This window comes from Bos taurus, chromosome 22 (assembly GCF_002263795.3).
Source record: "Bos taurus isolate L1 Dominette 01449 registration number 42190680 breed Hereford chromosome 22, ARS-UCD2.0, whole genome shotgun sequence".
Lineage (NCBI taxonomy): Eukaryota > Metazoa > Chordata > Mammalia > Artiodactyla > Bovidae > Bos > Bos taurus.
This window is the reverse complement of record NC_037349.1, coordinates 22,989,666-23,012,841: the sequence shown is the minus strand read 5'-3', so window position 1 is coordinate 23,012,841 and position 23,176 is coordinate 22,989,666. Positions and strand designations below refer to the sequence as shown.

Genomic DNA, 23,176 nt, shown 5'->3' with positions numbered 1-23,176 from the left:
CCTCTGTCCACGAACTTCTCCAAGACAGAATACTGGAGTGGGTAGCCATTCCCTTCTCCACGGGGGTCGTCCCAACCCAAGGATTGAACCCAGATCTCCTGCATTGCAGGTGGATTCTTTACCATCTGAGCCACCAGGGAAGCCCCCAAATTCCTTCACTAGTTCTTAAAATTTCATACTAAAATTGTCTGACATTATAAAGGGCATGACTTGTCTGTTAACAGACTTTTTCCTGTTTGTGGGGGTATGCTAGGTGGGTAAAGGCTAAACTTGCCCTTAGTTACATACAACCATATGTGAAATAGATTACCATCCCATACATACAACCTCACTCCCATACATACAACCCTGGACTTGAATAGACTTAATTGGCAAGAAGATGATCCATTTGCTCACCACCACTGATGTTAAGTTTAACTCCAGCTTGGAGCTACAGAGAAAGGGCAAAGATTAACCATGAAGATGAGCCTGTGAACTGAACTTTGGATGAGAGTTTGTCTCAGAAAGCAGCCTGATATACATCATCTGAATTGAAGGACACCTGTCACAGTAAGCATCCGCAATTTATACCCAGAGGTTTCCAAATACCTAGCATGAGAGATGATCTGTTCGCTTCCAGGGTTTCCTGTTGAAATCAGTATTTATTGAGCATGTTTTTATTTCATCTATAGATTTTGGACTCCCCCAAGTATACTTCCTCAGAGTCTGCATCTTGTACCACTTTCAGCTATAATCCACTGTTTTTATACTATTAGGGAGAAGGGAGTATTATTTTTTTAATTAATTGATTTGTTTTAATTGGAGGCTAAGTACTGTGAAAAGAAGAGAAGCGAAAAGCAAAGGAGAAAAGGAAAGACATAAGCATCTGAATGCAGAGTTCCAAAGAAAAGCAGGAAGAGATAAGAAAGCCTTCCTCAGCAATCAATGCAAAGAAATAGAGGAAAACAACAGAATGGAAAAGACTAGAGATCTCTTCAAGAAAATTAGAGATACCAAGGGAACATTTCATGCAAAGATGGGCTCGATAAAGGACAGAAATGGTATGGACCTAACAGAAGCAGAAGATATTAAGAAGAGATGGCAAGAATACACAGAAGAACTGTACAGAAAAGATCTTCACGAGCCAGATAATCATGATGGTGTGATCACTCACCTAGAGCCAGACATCCTGGAATGTGAAGTCAAGTGGACCTTAGAAAGCATCACTACGAACAAAGCTAGTGGAGGTGATGGAATTCCAGTTGAGCTATTTCAAATCCTGAAAGATGATGCAGTGAAAGTACTGCACTCAATATGCCAGCAAATTTGGAAAACTCAGCAGTGGCCACAGGACTGGAAAAGGTCAGTTTTCATTCCAATCCCAAAGAAAGGCAATGCCAAAGAATGCTCAAACTACCGCACAATTGCACTCATCTCACATGCTAGTAAAGTAATGCTCAAAATTCTCCAAGGCAGGCTTCAGCAATACGTGAACTGTGAACTTCCTGATGTTCAAGCTGGTTTTAGAAAAGGCAGAGGAACCAGAGACCAAATTGCCAACATCTGCTGGATCATCGAAAAAGCAAGAGAGTTTCAGAAAAACATCTATTTCTGCTTTATTGACTATGCCAAAGCCTTTGACTGTGTGGATCACAATCAACTGTGGAAAATTCTGAAAGAGATGGGAATACCAGACCACGTGACCTGCCTCTTGAGAAATCTGTATGCAGGTCAGGAAGCAACAGTTAGAACTGGACATGGAACAACAGACTGGTTCCAAATCAGGAAAGGAGTACGTCAAGGCTGTATATTGTCACCCTGCTTATTTAACTTATATGCAGAGTACATCATGAGAAACGCTGGGCTGGAAGAAGCACAAGCTGGAATCAAGACTGCCGGGATAAATATCAATAACCTCAGATATGCAGATGACACCACCCTTATGGCAGAAAGTGAAGAGGAACTCAAAAGCCTCTTGATGAAGGTGAAAGAGGAGAGTGAAAAAGTTGGCTTAAAACTTAACATTCAGAAAACGAAGATCATGGCATCTGATCCCATCACTTCATGGGAAATAGATGGGGAAACAGTGGAAACAGGGTCAGACTTTATTTTTGGGGGCTCCAAAATCACTGCAGAAGGTGACTGCAGCCATGAAATTAAAAGACGCTTACTCCTTGGAAAGAAAGTTATGACCAACCTAGATAGCATATTCAAAAGCAGAGACATTCCTTTGCCAACAAAGGTCTGTCTAGTCAAGGCTATGGTTTTTCCAGTGGTCATGTATGGATGTGAGAGTTGGACTGTGAAGAAAGCTGAGCGTCGAAGAATTGATGCTTTTTAGCTGTGGTGTTGGAGAAAACTCTTGAGAGTCCCTTGGACTGCAAGGAGATCCAACCAGTTCATTCTGAAGATCAGCCCTGGGATTTCTTTGGAAGGAATGATGCTAAAGCTGAAACCCCAGTACTTTGGCCACCTCATGTGAAGAGTTGACTCATTGGAAAAGACTCTGGTGCTGGGAGGGATTGGGGGCAGGAGGAGAAGGGGACGTCAGAGGATGAGACAGCTGGATGGCATCACTGACTCGATGGACGTGAGTCTGAGTGAACTCTGGGAGTTGGTGATGGACAGGGAGGCCTGGCGTGCTACGATTCATGGGGTCGCAAAGAGTCGGACACAACTCAGCAACTGAACTGAACTGAACTGAATTACAATATTGTTGTGGTTTTTGCCATACGTTGTCATGAATCAGCCATGGGTATACATGTATCCCCTACCATCCCAAAATCCCTTTCCACCTCCCTCCCCATCCCATTCCTCAGGGTCATCCCAGTGCACCAGCTTTTAGTTCTTGTTTCCTGCCTTGAACTTGGACGGTGATCTATTTCACACATGGTCATATATATGTTTCAATGCTATTCTCTCAAAGCATCCCACCCTCGTCTTCTCCCACGGAGTCCAAAAGTCTGTTCTTTAAATCTGTGTCTCTTTTGCTGTCTGGCATATAGGGTCATCGTTACCATCTTTCTAAATTCCATATATATGCCTTAATATACCGTATTGGTGTTTTTCTTCCTGACTTCCTTCACTGTGTATAATAGGCTCCAGGTTCATCCACCTCATTAGAACTGATTCAAATGTCTTCAATAGCTGAGTAATATTCCATGGTGTATATTTACCACAACTTTCTCATCCATTCATCTGCCAATGGACATCTAGGTAACTTCCATGTCCTAGCTATTGTAAACAGTGCTGCTATGAACATTGGGGTACACGTGTCTCTTTTAATTCTGGTTTGCTCAGTGCGTATGCCCAGCAGTGGGACTGCTGGGTTGTACGGCAGTTCTATTTTCACTTTTTTGAGGAATCTCCACACTGTTCTCTGTAGTGGCTATACTAGTTTGCATTTCCACAAACAGTGTAGGAGGGTTCCCTTTTCTCCACACCCTCTACAGCATTTATTGTTTGTAGACATTTCGATAGCAGCCATTCTGACTGGTGTGAGATGGTACCTCATTGTGGCTTTGATTTGCATTTCTCTGATAATGTGTGATGTTGAGCTTTTTTTCATGTGTTTGTTAGCCAACTGTATGTCTTCTTTGGAGAAATGTCTATTTAGTTCTTTGGCCCATTTTTTTATTGCGTCGTTAATTTTTCTAGTATTGAGCTTCATGAGCTGCTTGTATATTTTTGAGATTAATTCTTTGTCAGTTGCTTCATTTGCTATTATTTCTTCCCACTCTGAAGGCTGTCTTTTCACCTTGCTTAGTTTCCTTCATTGTGCAAAAGCTTTTAAGTTTAATTAAGTCCCATTTATTTTTGTTTTCATTTCCATTACTCTGGGAGGTGGGGCATAGAGGACCTTGCTGTGATATACATTAGAGTGTGCTTGCCTATGTTTTATAGTTTCTGGCTTTCAATTTCGAGCTCTAATCCATTTTGAGTTTATGTTTGTGTATGGTGTTAGAAAGTGTCATTCTTTTACAGGTGGTTGACCAGTTCTCCCAGCACCACTTGTCAAAGAGATTGTCTTTTCTCCATTGTATATTTTTGCCTCCTTTGTCAAAGATAAGGTGTCCATAGGTACACAGATTTATCTCTGGACTTCCTATTTTATTTCATTGATCTATATTTCTTTTTGCCAATAACATACTGTTTTGATGACCATATCTTTGCAGTATGGTCTGAAGTCAGGCAGGTTGATTCCTCCAGTTCCATTCTTCTTTCTCAAGACTGCTTTGGCTATTAAAGATTGTCTGTATTTCCATACAAATTGTGAAATTATTTAGTTTTGTGAAAAATACTGTTGGTAGCATTGAATCTATCGATTGCTTTGGGTAGTATACTCTTTGTCACTACATTGATTCTTCTCATCCACAAACATGGTATATTTCTCCATCTATTTATGTCATCTTTGATTTCTTTCATCAGTGTTTTATAGTTTTCTATATATAGGTCTTTTGTTTCTTTAGGTAAATATCCCTAAGTATTTTATTCTTTTTGTTGCAATGGTGAATGGGATTGTTTCCTTAATTTCCATTTCTGTGTTCTCATTGTCAGTGCATAGGAATACAAGGAATTTCTGTGTATTAATTTTATATCCTGCAACTTTACTATATTCATTGATTAGCTCTAGTAGTTTTCTGGTGGTGTCTTTAGGTTTTCTATATAGAGGATCAAGTCATCCGCAAACAGTGAGAGTTTTACTTCTTCTTTTCCAATCTGGATTCCTTTTATTTATTTTTCTTCTCTGATTGTTGTGGCTAGGACTTCCAAAACTATGTTGCATAGTAGTGGTGAAGAGTGGGCACCCTTGTCTTGTTCCTGACTTTAAGGGAAATGCTTTCAGTTTTTCACCATTGAGGATAATGTTTGCTGTGGGTTTATCACATATGGCTTTTATTATGTTGAGGTATGTGCCTTCCATGCCTGCTTTCTGGAGAGTTTTTATAATCAATGGATGTTGAATTTTGTCAAACGCTTTCTCTGCATCTGTTGAGATAATTACATGGTTTTATCTTTCAGTTTGTTAATGTGGTGTATCACATTGATTGATTTATGAATACTGAAGAATCCTTGCATCCCTGGGATAAAGCCCACTTGGTCATGATATATGATCTTTTTAATATATTGTTGGATTCTGTTTGCTAGAATTTTGTTGAGGAATTTTGCATCTATGTTCATCAGTGATATTGGCCTGTAGTTTTCTTTTTTTGTAGCATCTTTGTCTGGTTTTGGTGTTAGGGTGATCGTGGCCTCACAGAATGAGTTTGGGAGTTTACCTTCCTCTGAAATTTTCTGGAAGAGTTTGAGTAGGATAGGTGTTAGGTCTTCTCTAATTTTTTGGTAGAATTCATCTATGAAGCCATTTGGTCCTGGGCTTTTGTTTGTTAGAAGATTTTTGACTACAGTTTCTATTTCCATGCTTGTGATGGATCTGTTAAGATTTTCTACTTCTTCCTGGTTCAGTTTTGGAATTTGTTCATTTCTTCCAAGTTGTCCATTTTATTGGCATATTTGCTGATAGTAGTCTCTTATGGTCCTTTGTATTTCTGTGTTGTCTGTTGTGATTTCTCCATTTTCATTTCTAATTTAGTTGATTTGATTCTTCTCCCTTTTTTTTCCTTGATGAGTCTGGCTAATGGTTTGTCTATTTTATTTATCTTCTCAAAGAATCAGCTTTTAGTTTTGTTAATTCTTGCTATCACCTCCTTTGTTTCTTTTTCATTTATTTCTGCCCTAATTTTTATGATTTCTTTCCTTCTACTAACCCTAGGGTTCTTCATTTCTTCTTTTTCTAGTTGCTTTAGGTGTAAAGTTAGGTTATTCATTTGATTTTTGTCTTGTTTCTTGAGGTAAGCTTGTATTGCTATGAATCTTCCCCTTTGCACTGCTTTTACTGAATCCCATAGTTTTTGGATGGTTGTGTTCTCATTTTCATTTGCTTCTATGCATATTTTGATTTCCTCTTTGATCTTCTGTGATTTGTTGGTTATTCAGAAGCATGTTGTTTAGCCTCCATTTTTATATAGTTTGCATTTTTATAGTTTTTTTCCTGTAGTTGACATCTACTCTTACCACATTGTGGTCAGAAAAGATGCTTGAAATGATTTCAATTTTTTTAAATTTACCAAGGGTAGATTTATGACCCAGGATGTAATCTATCCTGGAGAATGTTACGTGTGCACTTGAGAAAAAGGTGAAATTCATTGTTTTGGGGTGAAATGTCCTATAGATAGCAATTAGGTCTAACTGGTCCATTATATCATTTAATGTTTGTGCTTCCTTGCTAATTTTATGTTTAGTTGATCTATCCATAGGTGTGAGTGCAGTATTAAAGTCTCCCACTATTATTGTGCTACTGTAAATTTCCCCTTTCATACTTGTTAGCACTTGCCTTACGTATTGAGATGCTCCTATGTTAGGTGCATACATATTTATAATTGTTATATCTTCTTCTTGGATTGATCCTTTGATCATTATTCAGTGTCCTTCTTTGTCTCTTTTCACGGCCTTTATTTCAAAGGCTATTTTACCTGATATGAGTATTGCTACTCCTGCTTTCTTTTGGTCTCCAATTTGCATGAAATATCTTTTTCCAGCCCTTCACTTTCAGTCTTTATGTATCCCTTGGTTTCAGGTAGGTCTCTTGTAGACAGCATATATAGGGGTCTTGTTTTTGTATCCATTCAGCCAGTCTTTGTCTTTTGGTTGGGGTATTCAACCCATTTACATTTAAGGTAATTATTGATAAGTATGATCCCATTGCCATTTACTTTGTTGTTTTGGGTTTGAGTTTATAAACCTTTTCTGTGTTTTCTGTCTAGAAAAGATCCTTTAGCATTTGTTGAAGAGCTGGTTTGGTGGTGCTGAATTTTCTCAGCTTTTGTTTGTCTGTAAAGCTTTTGATTTCTCCTTCATATTTGAATGAGATCCTTGCTGGTTATAGTAATTTGGGTTGTAGGTTTTTCTCTTTCATCACTTACATATATCCTGCCATTCCCTTCTAGCCTGAAGAGTTTCTATTGAAAAATCAGCTGTTAGAGACGGGAGTATTATACTCTGATTAAATCGCAGTTTTAGAAGCCTGAAACTCAGACTTGTCACCTTCACTAGTTTCTCCAGGGGTATAAAATTTTCTACCTGCTTTTTACTCCCTTCCTTGCCTATAGCATTTGCTATCAATTTCCCTGAAATCTTGACCCCTGTTCAATGTGCCCCTTGCTCCAGCCCCGATACTTCCCCAGAGGACAGACAGGAAGGCTTCAGGGTCTCGAGGTAGAGGAATGTTTTTCCCCTACTGGGATAAGGCTCTGGCAAAATCTTTTTTCCTGGAGAGGATATCTTTGTTACATACAAGTTCTGGGTGAATTTTACTGTGATTAATTTTCCCCTGCCTCTTCCAGAGCCATGAGAGAATCTAATGGGGTTCCTGAGAGTTATGCTCATAAAAGAGTGGATTCTCCAAAGCCTGTTGCTTCTTGGGAATAAAAGCCAAAGGAAATTAATTGATTTTCATTTTGTTGAGTTGGTTTTCTTACTTTAAGGATGAGAAGATGTCTCCCAGCTCTTTACATGTCAGAACTGAGACCCAAAGTCTCTGTTTCAAAAAATGAAGACATATTTATTTACTTACATAACAAATTCATGGGCTGCTGCTGCTAAGTCACTTCAGTCGTGTCCGACTCTGTGCGACCCCATAGACGGAAGCCCACCAGGCTCCCCCATCCCTGGGATTCTCCAGGCAAGAACACTGGAGTGGGTTGCCATTTCCTTCAGAGATAAAGCTTCCCTCAGGAGTAAACAGGACTGAGGCCTTGAATGTTTCCAAGAATAACTTGTTACTATTGCTGATCTGTTTTCTCCATGGCTACAGGCATCTATGGACTCACACCCTAATAGATGTTACCACACAAGCAAAGAATCTTCCTCTTCAGCTTCAATTAAAAAGAAAAATCTGCCAAAGGATTGTGACTGGCTAACATTGTTTCACATGCCCAAACCTTTAATCAATCACTATGGCTATGGAGGGGGAGGACTGGAATTACTCCAGCCTGGACTATGCATACACCTTCGGGGCCACATAAATGGGACCATTAGTAGAAAAGACAACAGAAATTCTTTAACTGTATAAACACAAACATTTCAGAAGGGAGGATGTAGAATAAAGAGGAAAAATAATCCATGCCTAAGAAGGGGAAGTAGGAAATAGCTCACTGAAAGCAAACTTTGCCATTTCACAATCTCATGTACTTAGGAACCCCACCCCTCCTTAGAAACTCTTTTTAGGAAACTCTCTTATACTGTTGTTGGCCACTATAGAAAACAACATGCAGTTTCCTTAAAAAATTAAAAAAAGAACTACCATACAACTCAGCAATCCCACAACTGAGGATATACTCGAGAAAACCATAATTTAAAAATACATATGCACCCCAATGTTCACAGCATCACTATTTACAATAGCTAGGACACAGAAGCAACCTAAATATCCACCAACAGAGGAATGGATAAAGAAGATTTGGTACATATATATGATGAAATATTGCATGGTCATAAAAAGGAATGAAATTGGGTCACCTGTAGAGTTATGGATGGACCTAAATAAAATCATAAGATTGAAGTAAGTTGGAAAGAGAAAAACAAATATACTAACACATATACATGTGGACTCTAGAAAAATGGTATAGATGACCTTATTTGTGAAGCAGAAATGTAGACACAGACATAGAGAACAAACATGGATACCAAAGGGGAAAGGGGTGGGGTGGGAGGAATTGGGAGACTGACATTGACATGTAAACACTACTATGCACAAAACAGGTTAAGTAGTGAGAAACTACTGTACACCTCGGGAACTCTACTTAATGCTCTGTGGTGACCTAACTTGGAGGGAAATCTGAAAGGGAGAGGATATATGTATATGTATGACTCATTCACGCTACTATACAGTAGAAGATAAAACAATATCATAAAGCAACTATAGTGTGACAAAAATTAATAAAAGAAAGAAATACTTTTTAATCCTTTTCCATGTTAATGAGAAGGGATAATGTCAAGCCTTACCTTTTATGTTCCTTCAGTAAAGTGGATAACTAAGTCTATTAATCTGACAATACATTTAAACTGAGTTATACTGACAAGGGACTTCCACTATTTTATCTAGTTGCAAACTGCCAGAATGTATCTCATGGTGGGGGCGGGAGATCACAGCTGCTTTATTTGCCAGTTTTATATTCCATGAATTCTTAGATTTGACAAGGTTTAATACACAACCCAGGGCAGAGCTACAAGGCAGTGATTTCCACTATAAGCTGCTATACCCCCAAACCCTATAAAAGTAAAACTACCCTAGCTGGAATCAAGATTGCTGGGAGAAATATCAATAACCTCAGATATGCAGATGACACCACCCTTATGGCAGAAAGTGAAGAGGAACTCAAAAGCCTCTTGATGAAAGTGAAAGTGGAGAGTGAAAAGTTGGCTTAAAGCTCAGCATTCAGAAAACGAAGATCATGGCATCTGGTCCCATCACTTCATGGCAGGTAGATGGGGAAACAGTGGCAGACTTTATTTTGGGGGGCTCCAAAATCACTGTAGATGGTGATTGCAGCCATGAAATTAAAAGACGCTTACTCCTTGGAAGGAAAGTTATGACCAACCTAGACAGCATATTCAAAAGCAGAGACATTACTTTGTCAACAAAGGTTCGTCTAGTCAAGGCTACGGTTTTTTCAGTGGTCATATACGGATGTGAGAGTTGGACTGTGAAGAAAGCTGAGCACCGAAGAATTGATGCTTTTGTGCTGTGGTGTTGGAGAAGACTCTTGAGAGTCCCTTGGACTGCAAGGAGATCCAACCAGTCCATCCTAAAGGAGATCAGACCCGGGTGTTCTTTGGAAGGACTGATGCTAAAGCTGAAACTCCAGTACTTTGGCCACCTCCTGCGAAGAGTTGACTCATTGGAAAAGACTCTGATGCTGGGAGGGATTGGGGGCAGGAGGAGAAGGGGACGACAGAGGATGAGATGGCTGGATGGCATCACCGACTTGATGGACATGAGTTTGAGTGAACTCCGGGAGTTGGTGATGGACAGGGAGGCCTGGTGTGCTGCGATTCATGGGGTCGCAAAGAGTCGGACACGACTGAGCGACTAAATTGAATTGAACCCTAAAATGACTTCCTCGTAGTTCAATCTCAATGAAATTGTCATATTTTGATTAATTAATGTTTGCTTATTCAAGTTTGACCTGAAATGCCTTGTCAGTGCATGCATGCTCCATAGCTCAGTTGTGCCTGACTCTTTGGAACTCCATTGACTGTAGCCCACAAAGCTCCTCTGTCCATGGAGTTTTAGAGGCAAGAATACTGGAGTGGGCTTCCATCTCCTCCCGCATGGGATCTTCCTGACTCAGGGATCAAATGTGTGTCTCTTATGTCTCCTTCATTGGCAGGTGGGTTCATTACCACCACACCACCTAGGAAGCCGGAAATGACCTTGAATCTACAAGAAAAGCTTCTAAGAAGGAACCAAAGTTTCAATAAAACTTCCTGAAAAAAATAATTTTAAGCAGTGTAAGGTCTCTTTCTGTTAAACTCAACTTAAACTCATTTAAACCAAAAGGAAATTCATAGCCTCACATTAAAGAAAAAAAACTCCATGGATAGGAGGAAGGGCATAATCTAGGGGTCTAAACATTGTCATCAGGACCTGCTCTTGCTCCATTTGTTGGCTCTGCTCTTTGTAATGGGCTCCAATCTAATATTTTTCCTTATGAGTTGATTTCCAGTGGAACAGAAAGCATACTTCTCTCTCACAACCCCACCAAACCTCAAGTTTACAGCTTGGGACTTCCCTGGTGGTGCAATGGATAAGAATTTTCCTGCCAGTGCAGAGGACACAGGTTTGATCCCTGATCCAGGAAGATCCCACATGCCCTGGAGCAACAAATCCCATGCATCATAACTACTGAGCCCGCATGCTGTAACACTGAAGTCCCCGCACTTACAGCCTGTGCTCTGCAATAAGAGAAGCCTGAGCATCACAATGAAGACTAGCCCCCACTTGCCACAACTAGAGAAAGTCTGCAGGTAGCAATGAAGACCCAGCACAACCAAATATACATAAATAAATAACAGTTCCCCCACCTCAAAAAAAATAAAATAAAATAAAGCTTTTAACTCGCTGGTTAGACTGAGTCACTTACTCAAACCTCACTGCATCACTGTGCCAGGTAATGACAACTCTTAACTGGAGAGGCAGGACTAAGCAGGGTGGAGCCAGCATTTGTAGCTATAAACTCAAGAATAGAAAGGGGTGGGTTCTTAGAAGACAATCAGGGTTTGCACCAAAACAGCATTAATAGTTATAGGTGTAACACAAGGATGATAGCAACAGTAGATGTTTACAGGGTGCTTAATATGTGCTCAGAATTCTTCTAGTGTCTTAACTAATCTAATCCTCAGTATCACCTCATGAGAAGATAGGCTGCGCAGCTTGCCCAAAGTTATACAGTTATACACTAACTACTAGAAAAAGGATTTGAATGTAGGCAATCTGGCTCCAGGGTTAGCACTATTAACCACTGCTCCACACTGCTGCTTCAGAGACATGGGGCAATAAAGGGCCACCAAGAAGGCAGGGTAGAAGAGTAGATGCTGGTCAGTACCCCTTCTCAGAAGACAGTTCTTCATATGATCTTCAGCTGGCTGTAAACTGCAGCCTGATCCCAGACTGCCCAGCCCATTTAGAAAACAAGCCCATCTGGGATCAAAGGCTAAACATCTTGACTTGCAATTATACACACTATTTCAGTCCTATATGTCTACTCTCAGCTTTAATTTATGGATTTCTATAAAAAAGCTTTCCCTTTGAAGAGAACCTTTGTTTATATATGAGTGCCTAAACCTGTTTCATTCTGTCTGTCCCCTGAAGGAAAATACCTCCAGTTCACAAATACTGTAGAACTGAGAGTGCCCCTCCATTCCTTTTCTCTGCAGACCCCATGGGAAGCCCACTGAGTTGGACGTCTGGAAATTGATTTCACCCTCCATGGCTATGCAAACCACCTGTGGTGCCCTTTGATGGCAGATGAGTTTTAAGAGAATCCCAAAGAGAATTTTCACTGGCAAGGCAAAACACCTTGTTTCTATCTGATAGAGAAGCTTGTGGAGCTTACAGGAGAAATGGCTTAAGAAGATTTAAAGTCAGAAGGGTGAGTGGAAGTAGAGAAAGAAAACATTTGGAAATTTGGAGTTAGGAATTCTGAATAACTTACTTGAAAAAAAATCTTGAATTCAGTGAAAAATATTGTATAAACATACTTGAGGAGTGTTATTTGGATTTAATTAGCTATTTTTTCTCACTAAAATGATTTATGCTGTGTAACAAACCATCTAAAACCTGAAGACATAAGACACCAGTCACATCTGGTTTCTCATCAGTCTGCAGGCTGACTGGGGTGGTCCTTTCAGGATGGCTGAGTCAAGCTGGCTGTACTGTCCATAATTATCATCTTCCTTCTGGAATCAGCAGGTCAACTGGGTCATGACTTTCTCATGTCAACAGCAGAGATGGCAGAGAGGATAAGCCCAACTGTGTAAGAACTTTTCAAGCCTCTGTTTGTATTGTCAGTCCAGTTCCAAAGAAGACACAGAGCTGGCCAGTAGGCATATGAAAAGATGCTCAACATCACTAATTATTAGAGAAATGCAAATCAAAACTACAATGAGGTACCACCTCAAACAGGTCAGAATGGCCATCGTTAAAAAGTCTACAAATAACAAATGCTGGAGAGGGTGCAGAGAAAAGAGAACCCTCTTGCACTGCTGGAGGGAAAGTAAACTGATACAGCTACTATGGAGGACAGTATACAGATTCCTCAGGAAACTAAAAATAGAATTCTCATATGATTTAACAATCCTACTCCTGGGAATATACCTGAACAAAAGTATAATTTAAAAAGATACATGTACCCCTATGTCCATAGCAGCACTCTTCACAGTAGCCAAAACAGAAATAACCTAAACATCCATCAACAGATGAATGGATAAAGATGTGGTACACATACACAATAAAATACCACTTAAGCATAAAAAAAAGAATGAAACAATGCCATTTGAGAATATCATATTACAGATTATCATACCAAGTAAAGTAAGTCAAAAGAAGAAAGACAAATATCATATGGTATCACTTATATGTGAAATCTAAAATATGGCACAGATCTCTGAAACAGGAACAGATTCACAGACATAGAGAACAGATTCACGGTTGCTGAGGGGGAGAGGGTGAGGGATGGACTGAGAATTTGGGTTTAGTAAATGAAAACTATTACATTTAGAATGGATAGACAGCAAGGTCCTAATGTACAGCACTAAGACTATATTCGGTAACTGTGATAAACCATAATGGGAAAGGGTGTAAAAACAGAAAAGAATGTATATGTGTGGATAAGAGAGTCACTTTGCAGTGGCAGAGATTGGCACAACGCTGTCAATCAAGTATACTTCAATTAAAAAATATGAGACATCTTCCTTCAGGGGATCTTCCTGACCCAGAGATCAAACCCTTGTCTCCTGCATTGCAGGCAGATTCTGTACCATTGAGCCATCAGAGAAGTCAATACTGACAGCAAATACACAGAAGCTTCCTAACTTTAGTTTCTGGAAGTGTATCGGCAACTTTCAATTTGCTGGACCAATGAACCTGGATGATTGAAATCTAACCAACTCTCAACAACTCTTCTACATGAAAGTCTTTTTAAAAGTGCTTCTGGAGCATCTGTGGTTTCTTCCTTCCCACTTGGAGCCTATAAACAGAAAAACAGGAAATGAAGGAAGGAAGAAACTCTTTAGAAGGCCCCAAATGTAATCAGCTTCAAAGCAATTAAGAATTGACTGTATTTTTATTATCATCTAAATCCCCACTGAGGTCGATGCTAAAAGCTAATTCGTTCTGGCTGTATCTTTAATGTATGCAATTTATTTTTTAAAAGTCATTTGCAGAAGAAAAGCAAAAGAAGACAAAGCTTCTATTTTGATTGACTATGATTTCTTAATTGCTTGACTGGGTCAAATTAAACAGAGTTATTAAGCCAGCCAAAAATGTCAAGAACTTTTTTGTTGATGCAGACACAGAATACACAATAGAGAATGAATGCAAGTAAATTTGACTCTCCCCCAGATTTTCACTTCTGTTCTACTTTCTGCAGAAACACCTCACAATTCAACCTTCCAGTCTCCAAAGGATTTATTTAACCTGAAGTCTGCTTTTCTACTTTTCTTTGACTAGATAAACCTTGAATAAAATATTCAGTATAATATCTGTTAAAACACATCAATTATCTTGGAAAAAATATGATACAATAGAATACGAGTGCCCTTCTTGCTTTTTAAACGTGGGCCCCTCTAGAAGACAGCGATGCTAACCACTGTACCACCAAGGAAGGCCTTGGCACATCAGTCGCTCTGCTTTATTTGATATTTGTGATTAGCAGATCTGGTTTAATGAAAACAGGATCTCATTGATACAGGAAGATTAGTAAGAGAAAATAAAAGTGCAGATCTTAGAATCCTTCTCTGTTGGGGATACAGCACTTATACTGACTAATTGTATTTTTGAGTGTTAAAAAAATCTTAATGCATGATTTCCCCCAAAGCTGTCACGTGGTCTCAGTGGGTGGTCAGGAAGTGAAGAACAAAACATCAGTGAGTTGCTTCTCAGGGAGTCTTCCCTTTGATCAAGCTTGGAGCCCAGACAGGAAACAATATGCTCATTGCTTTATTGCCACTGCAGATCGTTCATTAGATGTAATTATTTTCTAAGATCTAGAGGGAGCCATCAAAAAAAATTAATCACGAATGGAAGGCAAGGCAGCCTTCTGTGATCATAAAAACACATCAAGTGTTTTGGATATTATGGACTTTTTATGATTTACACTCAAACTTAAACGCAAGGGGGCATATGGCACATCAGCATTTATTAACAAAGCATGGGGATTTATGATAAATCATAAGTTTTGTTGTAAAATAAGTTGCCTTTTTATTGTGTTCTTAAAGTTGATTTTGTGAGTATGTGTTGAGGAGTCCTTTCTTGATTTTGACCTTGCTAGAAATATAAATTGAAAAATAGCAGCATCCAATCATTAAAGGGAGTTTAAAGATGAAGCCAGTTATGCAATGTTTGAGCTTTCTCTAAGCAGTCCCACCAAATGCAGGGCATTCTTTCCTCTAGAGAAGCTTGTTTCACTCTGGAAAGTTCAGGTATTTGGAACTCTTCCACTCTCTGACTTTACATACATGCTGACAATGCAGTTTCATAAAATAAGCCCAGTCTTTCTCCCATTGTATCCCTTCAAATAATGAAGCAGCTACTGGAATCCTTTCCAATTCTCTGAAAGGTTCAAGACTGCAGGTTCTGGAATTCAACTGCTCAGGTTCCAATCAGGCTTCTACCACTTACCAGAAGCATCCTTGGGCAATTATTTAGACACTCTAAGCTTCAGTTGGGGTTCCCAGGTGACACAGTGGTAAAGAATCCAACTGTCAATGCAGAAGAAGCAGGAGACGTGGGTTCAATCCTTGGTCAGGAAGATCCCCTGAAGAAGGAAATGGCAACCCACTCCAGGATTCTTGCCTGGGAAATCCCATGGACAGAGGAACCTGGTGGGCTACAGTTCATGGGATCATAAAGCGCTGGGCACAACTGAGTACACAGTACACACGCAAGCCTCACTTTCCTCCTTATGAGCAAGGCTGTGAAGATTAAAGTGAAGACACTAACCTAAGTGCTTAACAGACAGCTTGCCAAAATGACAAGTGCTCAGTAACTGCTAGTTATTATTACTGACATTATGACTATGATTCTAGTGAAAAAATATGCAATATGTCTTCATGTGACATGGTTTTGAGTCCCTTTATTATTAGGGTGACCAACTTATCCTGGTTTTAAAAGTGAAAGTCCACATCCCAGGAAGGTCTCTCAATGTCAGAAAACCTGAGATGACTAGCCACTCTACTCCTCTATTGGGTTCTCACTTCAGGACATCCCCTCCCCCAATTAAAGCACCTTTAAGGTGCCCCTGGAAAGACCTGCCACATGAGAGAGTCCAGGTAAAACCTGCCTGGATATATATGTGTATAACAGTCACTTAGCTGCAGAGCAGTAATTAACACAACATTGTAATTCAGCTATAATTCAATAAAAATAAATTTTAAACAGACAAATTTAAAAGTTGTCTGGGGCACCAAGAAATGTGTTTGGGTCTGTTTCTTGACCAATTGTTTGATCAAACCTTGCTTCTTTTCTGCCAATTCTTGTACATTTGATGCTGCACCCTTGGTCTTTAGACTCGGGCTCCCTGTGAACTAGCTTGGAGTACCTCACGATGTATCTTATTTGATTTCTCACTTGTAAAACTACTATGCAAGATGCTGCCTCCCATTTCACAGAACCAAACTATTGCTCATTTTTGCTTGCTTGGTGTTGAGTTGGCGTGTCTCCTGAAACTGCCCCCTCCTGTCCTATGACACTGGATAAATCATCTTGTACAAAGTCACAAGCACGGGCTTGGCATGAGGGAAAGTCCATTCATCTGCACCCAAACGCACTGGCTTTTCAACAACTTCATGAAGCTCTCAATGTGTTCTGTTCTCTACTGCAAGCTTTTTGTCTCTGTCTATATTTGCATTTTGATTTTGCGAGTATGTGTGGAGAAGGCAAAGGAGAAAAGGAAATATTTACCCATTTGAATGTCGAGTTCCAAAGAATAGCAAGGAGACATACAAAAACCTTCCTCAGTGATCAATACAAAAAATAGAGGAAAACAATAAACTGGGAAAGACTAGAGATCTCTTCAAGAAAATTAGAGATACCAAGGGAACATTTCATGCAAAGTTGGGCACAATAAACGACAGAAATGGTATGGACCTAATAGAAGCAGAAGATATTAACAAGAGGTGGCAAGAATATACAGAAGAACTGTACAAAAAAGATCTTCATGACCCAGATGACCACGATGGATAGTGTGATCATTTACCTAGACCCAGACATTCTGGAATGCGAAGTCAAGTGGGCCTTAGGAAGCATCACTACAAACAAAGCTAGTGGAGGTGATGGAATTCCAGTTCAGCTATTTCAAATCCTATAAGATGATGCTGTGAAAGTGCTACACTTAATATGCCAGCCAATTTGGAAAACTCAGCAGTGGCCACAGGACTGGAAAAGGTCATTTTTCATTCCAGTCCCAAAGAAAGGCAATGCCAAAGAACGCTCAAACTACCACACAGTTGCACTCATCTCACACGCTAGCAAAGTAATGCTCAAAATTCTCCAAGCCAGGCTTCAATAGTACGTGTATTGTGAGCTTCTAGATGTTCAAGCTGGATTTACAAAAAGCAAAGGAACCAGACATCAAATTGCCAACATCTGCTGAATCATGGAAAAAGCAAGAGAGTTCCAGAAAAACATCTATTTTTGCTTTATTGACTACACCAAAGCCTTTGACTGTGTGGATCACAACAAACTGTGGAACATTCTTAAAGAGATGGGAATACCAGACCACCTGACCTGCCTCCTGAGAAATCTGTATACAGGTCAGGAAGCAATAGTTAGAATGGCCATGGAACAACAGACTGGTTCCAAAAAAGGAAAGGAGTATGTCAAGGCTGTATATTGTCACCCTGCTTATTTAACTTATATGCAGCGTACATCATGAGAAATGCTGGGCTAAATTAAGCACAAGCTGGAATCGAGACTGCCGAGAGAAATATCAATAACCTCAGATATGCAGATGACACCACCCTTATGGCAGAAAGTGAAGAAGAACTAAAGAGCCTCCTGATGAAAGTGAAAAAGGAGAGTGAAAAAGTTGGCTTAAAACTCCACATTCAGAAAACTAAGATCATGGCATCTGGTCCCGTCACTTCATGGCAAATAGGTGGGGAAACAATGCAAACAGTGGCAGACTTTATTTTGGGGGGCTCCAAAATCACTGCAGATGGTGACTGCAGCCATGAAATTAAAAGACGTTTGCTCCTTGGAAGAAAAGCTATGACCAACCTAGACAGCATATTAAAAAGCAGAGACATTACTTTGTCAACAAAGGTCCATCTAGTCAAGGCTGTGGTTTATCCAGTAGTCATGTATGGATGTGAGAGTTTGACCATAATGAAAGCTGAGCACAAAAGAATTGATGCTTTTGAACTGTGATGTCGGAGAAGACTCTTGAGAGTCCCTTGGACTGCAAAGAGATCCAACCAGTCCATCCTAAAGCAAATCAGTCCTGAATGTTCACTGGAAGGACTGATGTTGAAGCTGAAACTCCAATACTTTGGCCACCTGATGTGAAGAACTGACTCACTGGAAAAGACCCTGAGGATGGGAAAGATTGAAGGTGGGAGGAAAAGGGGACAACAGAGGGTGAGATGGATTTGATGGCATCACTGACGCGATGGACATGAGTTTGAGTAGGCTCCAGGAGTTGGTGATGGACAGGTGATGGACAGTTATTCACATGATGAAATAACTAGTCAATGCTTTTCTAGAACTTCAATACAGTGCTTCCTCTACATTTATCTTCTGCTCTGGCAGCCCTTTAACAAAGGAAAACAAGTTTGGTCAGGCCTAGTGGTTGGCTGCTGCGATAACTCCTTCCGTTTACAACTGCTCCAAAGCCATCTGTGTGGCTTGTTGCGATGGACACGATGCATGGAAAGACAGCAACAGACAGAGCAAAAAGCTGCAAAGTTTCTTTCATTGCAAAGGATAACGACATTTATATACCCATTTTAAGGTGATGTTCAAAGCAGGAGGTAATGAGCATGCTCTTGGCTTGCTAGGGGTCCCTGGATTGTCTACAGAAACTCCAGCTGCTACGTGATTCATGCAGTGTTGCGTCCTTCACAAGCAAGAAGCCTGCACAATCTCATTTCTCAAAGGTCGTTATATCCTCCTTGCCTTCCAACTGCCCTTAAGATTTTGGCCATAATCCACCTACTCACCAGGTGCAATTAATTAATAGAAAACAGTCCCAGCACAGTTCAGAGTGTTCACTGCCAGATTTGGGTAAATCTAAGATAAATTTGTCAAGCATGGACTGCTTCTGTACAGCATGGTTTCAGACCTGCCTTAGCTTTCTTTTGATATTACGGTCTAGAAAACTGCCTGAGATTATAATTAACACAATGGTCTGGGGTGCACAGAAGGTACTTTTCTACTTCTCTTTCAAAATTCACAGCTAGATCTGCTCATCTTTAGGTTTTGAAAGAGGTTCCTCATTGTTTATTCTCTTTTGAGACTTGTGATGTTTCAGATTCTCTTTCTCAAATGGAAGTTAGAGTATGGACTCCAACTAGGACTTCTGGTGCACTGGTAACACATTACAAATTCTAAGCAAGTTTTAAGGAGGACGGGGTGGCCTTTGGAAGTCTTTATCTTTCTGAATGGTATAGAATGTGATTATGTTCTTTCTGTTATTCCATATACACTTAATCTTTTATTAGATTGTAAGCTCTCCAAGAATAGCAGGTATTTTTTACATATTTTTGTGTTCTACCAATGTTTGGAGCTACCCAGGTGGCTCAGTCCTTAAAGAATCCACCTGCAATGCAAGAGACCTGGGTTTGATCCATGGGTCGAGAAGATCCCCTGGAGAAGGAAATGGCAACTGGCTGCAGTATTCTTGCCTGGGAAATTCCATGGACAGAGGAGTCTGGCAGGCTACAGTCCATGGGTCTAGAGGGTTGGACATGACTGAACAACTAAACCACCACCACCACTGAACATTTAGCATGGGGTCTTATGTGTGTGTGTTTCTGTGTGTGGAAGAACATCTTCTAAATACAGAAATTAATCACACATTCCCCTCAAGGTAAAGAAGACTTTGCTAGAAGACCTTGTAATTTTGCTAGAATTACACGCTATCTATAAATTGGAATTCATCATGATGATTGACAGATATCATTAAAGGCGGCTGTGTAGTAGAGTTTCAAAAACAGTGTGTGACTCCATGGTCCTGCCTTATCACCCGCATCTTCCAGGATGAACAACGTTAATGGCAACAATTTCCATGTGTAGGGTGGTTAATTGATCACGAAGTCCATGCTTACTCTAGTGTTCAGCTTTTGAAGCAGGTTATCAATAACCCTATTTCACAGTGGAGAAAACTAAGACTCAGTGGAAGTGACTTTACCGTGGAAACAGAAGTACTAAGCGCAGAGCCAGGATGTAACTGGGCTGTGTGGCTCCTGTCACCCTTCCCAGTGCGGACATCCATGTCCTTGTTGTTTTGCCTATGCTGCCACGGCATGGGGGAAGCAACGGTTATGTCCGGCAGCAACTCAAACCATAAACTCAGGAATTAATCTCTCTTTCTCTCATCTCCCTGCCTCCAATCCATTAGCAGGTACTCTTATTGTTTCCTATCAAGTTTGCATTGGATTTGTCCTTCTTGATCTACACAGTTGACACCCAGGTCTAGGATAAACTACGTTGTCCCTGCCTGGATGGCTGCAGTCCTTCCCAAGGAGTCTTCCTCCTGTGGCTCTCACCTAAACATCAGGGGTTCTCAACCTGATTGTGTGTCAGTGTCCTCTGAGGCCTTATTAGAGCACAGACTTCAGGGTCCACCCCGGAGTTTTTGGAACAGGTCTGGGAATTTGCGTCTGTAACAAGTGCCCAGGTATGCTGCTGCCGCTGGTCTAGGGACCATACTTTGAGAACCACTGCTATACATGGTCTGGTTTTCCTGTAACAGCAGGAATGGTCTTTTCTATACTCAAGTCAGACCAAGAAGCACCCTTCCAAATAAGCTACCTTCTCATTTATACTCATTACAAAAACCTGATCCCTCACAATGGACTATGATGTCTTTTGGACATGGCTTTGGATGTGCCGACTGATTTCCTCCTTCTTTCCATTGCTCATCACTCAGCCTTCTTCCCACCTCAGAGTCTTTGACCAGGAATGTTCCTTCCCCAAATCTTTGAGCCTGTGGCTCCCCCTTGTCATTCAAATGCCGGCTCAAGACTGGTCTCCCCAGAGTTCTTCCCTCAATTTCCTCTTAAGAGTCACCCTCTCAGGGACTCTCATATCCCCTCGTTCTGATTTTCCGATTTGTTTTATGTCATAATATTCTCCTCCTTCCACTAAAATGCAAGCTCAATGAGAATCAGGCTGTAGTCTGCCTTATTTCCTTCCCTGAATTTGATGCCCAAAACCATGCCTGGTGCATAGTGTACTCAGAAATATTTGATAAATAAATGAAGGGGTCTCCAAGACTCTCTTAAAAACAAAAGCACCCTTTAGGTTTTAATAATCCAGCTAGAAAAAAAATAATAATCCAGCTGGGATTCTAGGTCTCAAGCTTTCTGACTCTAAGGATTAATTCCATGAATCCTATATCCTCCTTTCCCTTTGCAGAAACAACTACACAAGACCAAGGGAATCTTGCAGCTGTCCAGTTGGAAACAAATTGTATGTAAAGACTACCTCAACTAAAAGCCACAGAACAGATTTTCCTCACTATTTGACTATAGGAGGAAAACAGACCTTTATGGAGCTAAAGAATCTTGAGAGAGATGGGAAATTGACTCTAAGCACCATCCATAAATACCCTAGAGTCTGCTACTGAATCCATGGATTGGATTAAGCTACAATCAAGAACAAGTATAGTAGCGATAGGAGTCTGTGTGTAAGTAAATCAATAAATAGACAAAACATCTGTGGTTTGTATACTGTCCCATCTTTTAGGGGAAGCCCCAATCTTTTTTTCTTTGCATGTGTGGCTCTTGGCAGTAATTTCATATCTCCAGGGCTAGGACCCAAGTCTAGCCAATCAGATTACTCCATTCATCTTTTTTGTGATTGACCAAGAGATATGAAACTGCACCATGCTAGGTCATTGAGAGACTCCTGTATGAATTCTCCTGGTGGTACCAGTAAATAGCCTCCCTCAGCATTTATGGGGGCCTCCCTGGTGCCTCAGTGGTAAAGAATCCACCTGCCAATGCAGGAGAGTCAGGTTTGATCCCTGAGTCAGGAAGATCCCCTGGAGAAGGAAATGGCAACCCACTCCAGTATTCTTGCCTGGGAAATCCCATGGACAGAGGAGCCTGGGGAGCTACAGTCCATGGAGTTGCAAAGAGTCAGACCCTACTGAGCAATTAAATAACAAATGCAATCATGAGAAGGATGTGAGCTTGGGGGCTTTGGTGACCACCTGGTCACTGCATGGAGAGAACCCATCTGAGAAGAAAGCAGAGTCTAGATACAGAGACACACGGTCTGGATGACGTGGGTTTAGCCCACGGATCCTGAATCTGACACTTGGATTTCCTACTTAAGCGTATTTGAAACATACACTGTCACAACTGAAAGGGTGCTGAGTGATCCAGCCTGTCCCACATTCCTTATGAGACTACTCCCTGAGTCTTCCTGCTGTGCTGTGTTATCTTTCTGTCAGTACCTAGCTCAGGGGCAGAAAGAACCACCCACAGCACTGCACTGAAGCTACTGTGAATCTCGAGCCCACACACCACTGCAAGCATAGTACAGAAACTGTTATTAATAACAAGGCCTCCATTTCTATGGAGTTTTCTTTAAAAGATGCCAAAGACTCTAGCATATGTTTCTGTTCTCTTCACCCTGTTCCTGTAAGAAGGAAGGAAAACAGATACTCCTCCCAAGCTGTGCAAACCCTAGGAAGTCATCCCACATCTCAGAGAAACCATTTTCGAAAGTGCTAAAACAGAGGGAGAAATGTGAGGCAGGAGTTTCAGATCTGACATTCATGAGACTGGGAGGCATAATGTGAAATCATGAGTGTCTTGACTGCGCGGTTTTCCAAAATAAAATGTTGATATTGAATACCATTGTCTACAAATAGCGAGGGAGAAAATTCATTCTACTTCATATGAGAATCTTTCGATGTCACTTGACAAGCACAGGAAAATCACTTCATTCTTCTCAACAGATCCTTTATCGAAAAGGAGCAGAAGATGAACTGAAACAGCGTTAAGAGATCCACATATGCATTTTACTGCCAGCTTCTCTAGGGAAATGACACTGTAATTTTACCATAAATGATGGGGCATTAAGTCAGTATAATGTGCCCAGGAGTCAAGCTATGAACTGTAGACATCTTTCTGGTTTCCAAAAGCAAATCTGACTCTGCAAAATATAAGTTTATGTGAAAAAAAT

The 23,176-nt window shown here is 40.5% G+C and overlaps 2 long non-coding RNA genes across 2 annotated transcripts in view; one reads left to right on the top strand and one right to left on the bottom strand.

Moving 5' to 3' along the window:
• The window catches only part of LOC112443448 (uncharacterized), a 93,134-nt gene extending 71,349 nt beyond the window's left edge, over nucleotides 1-21,785 (top strand). The window contains exon 6 of the long non-coding RNA XR_003031818.2: nucleotides 21,398-21,785. This is a non-coding gene — a long non-coding RNA (uncharacterized lncRNA). The remainder of the gene's footprint in view (nucleotides 1-21,397) is intronic.
• The window catches only part of LOC112443450 (uncharacterized), a 308,329-nt gene that overhangs the window by 34,049 nt on the left and 251,104 nt on the right, over nucleotides 1-23,176 (bottom strand). The gene's annotated exons all lie outside the window — the stretch shown is intronic.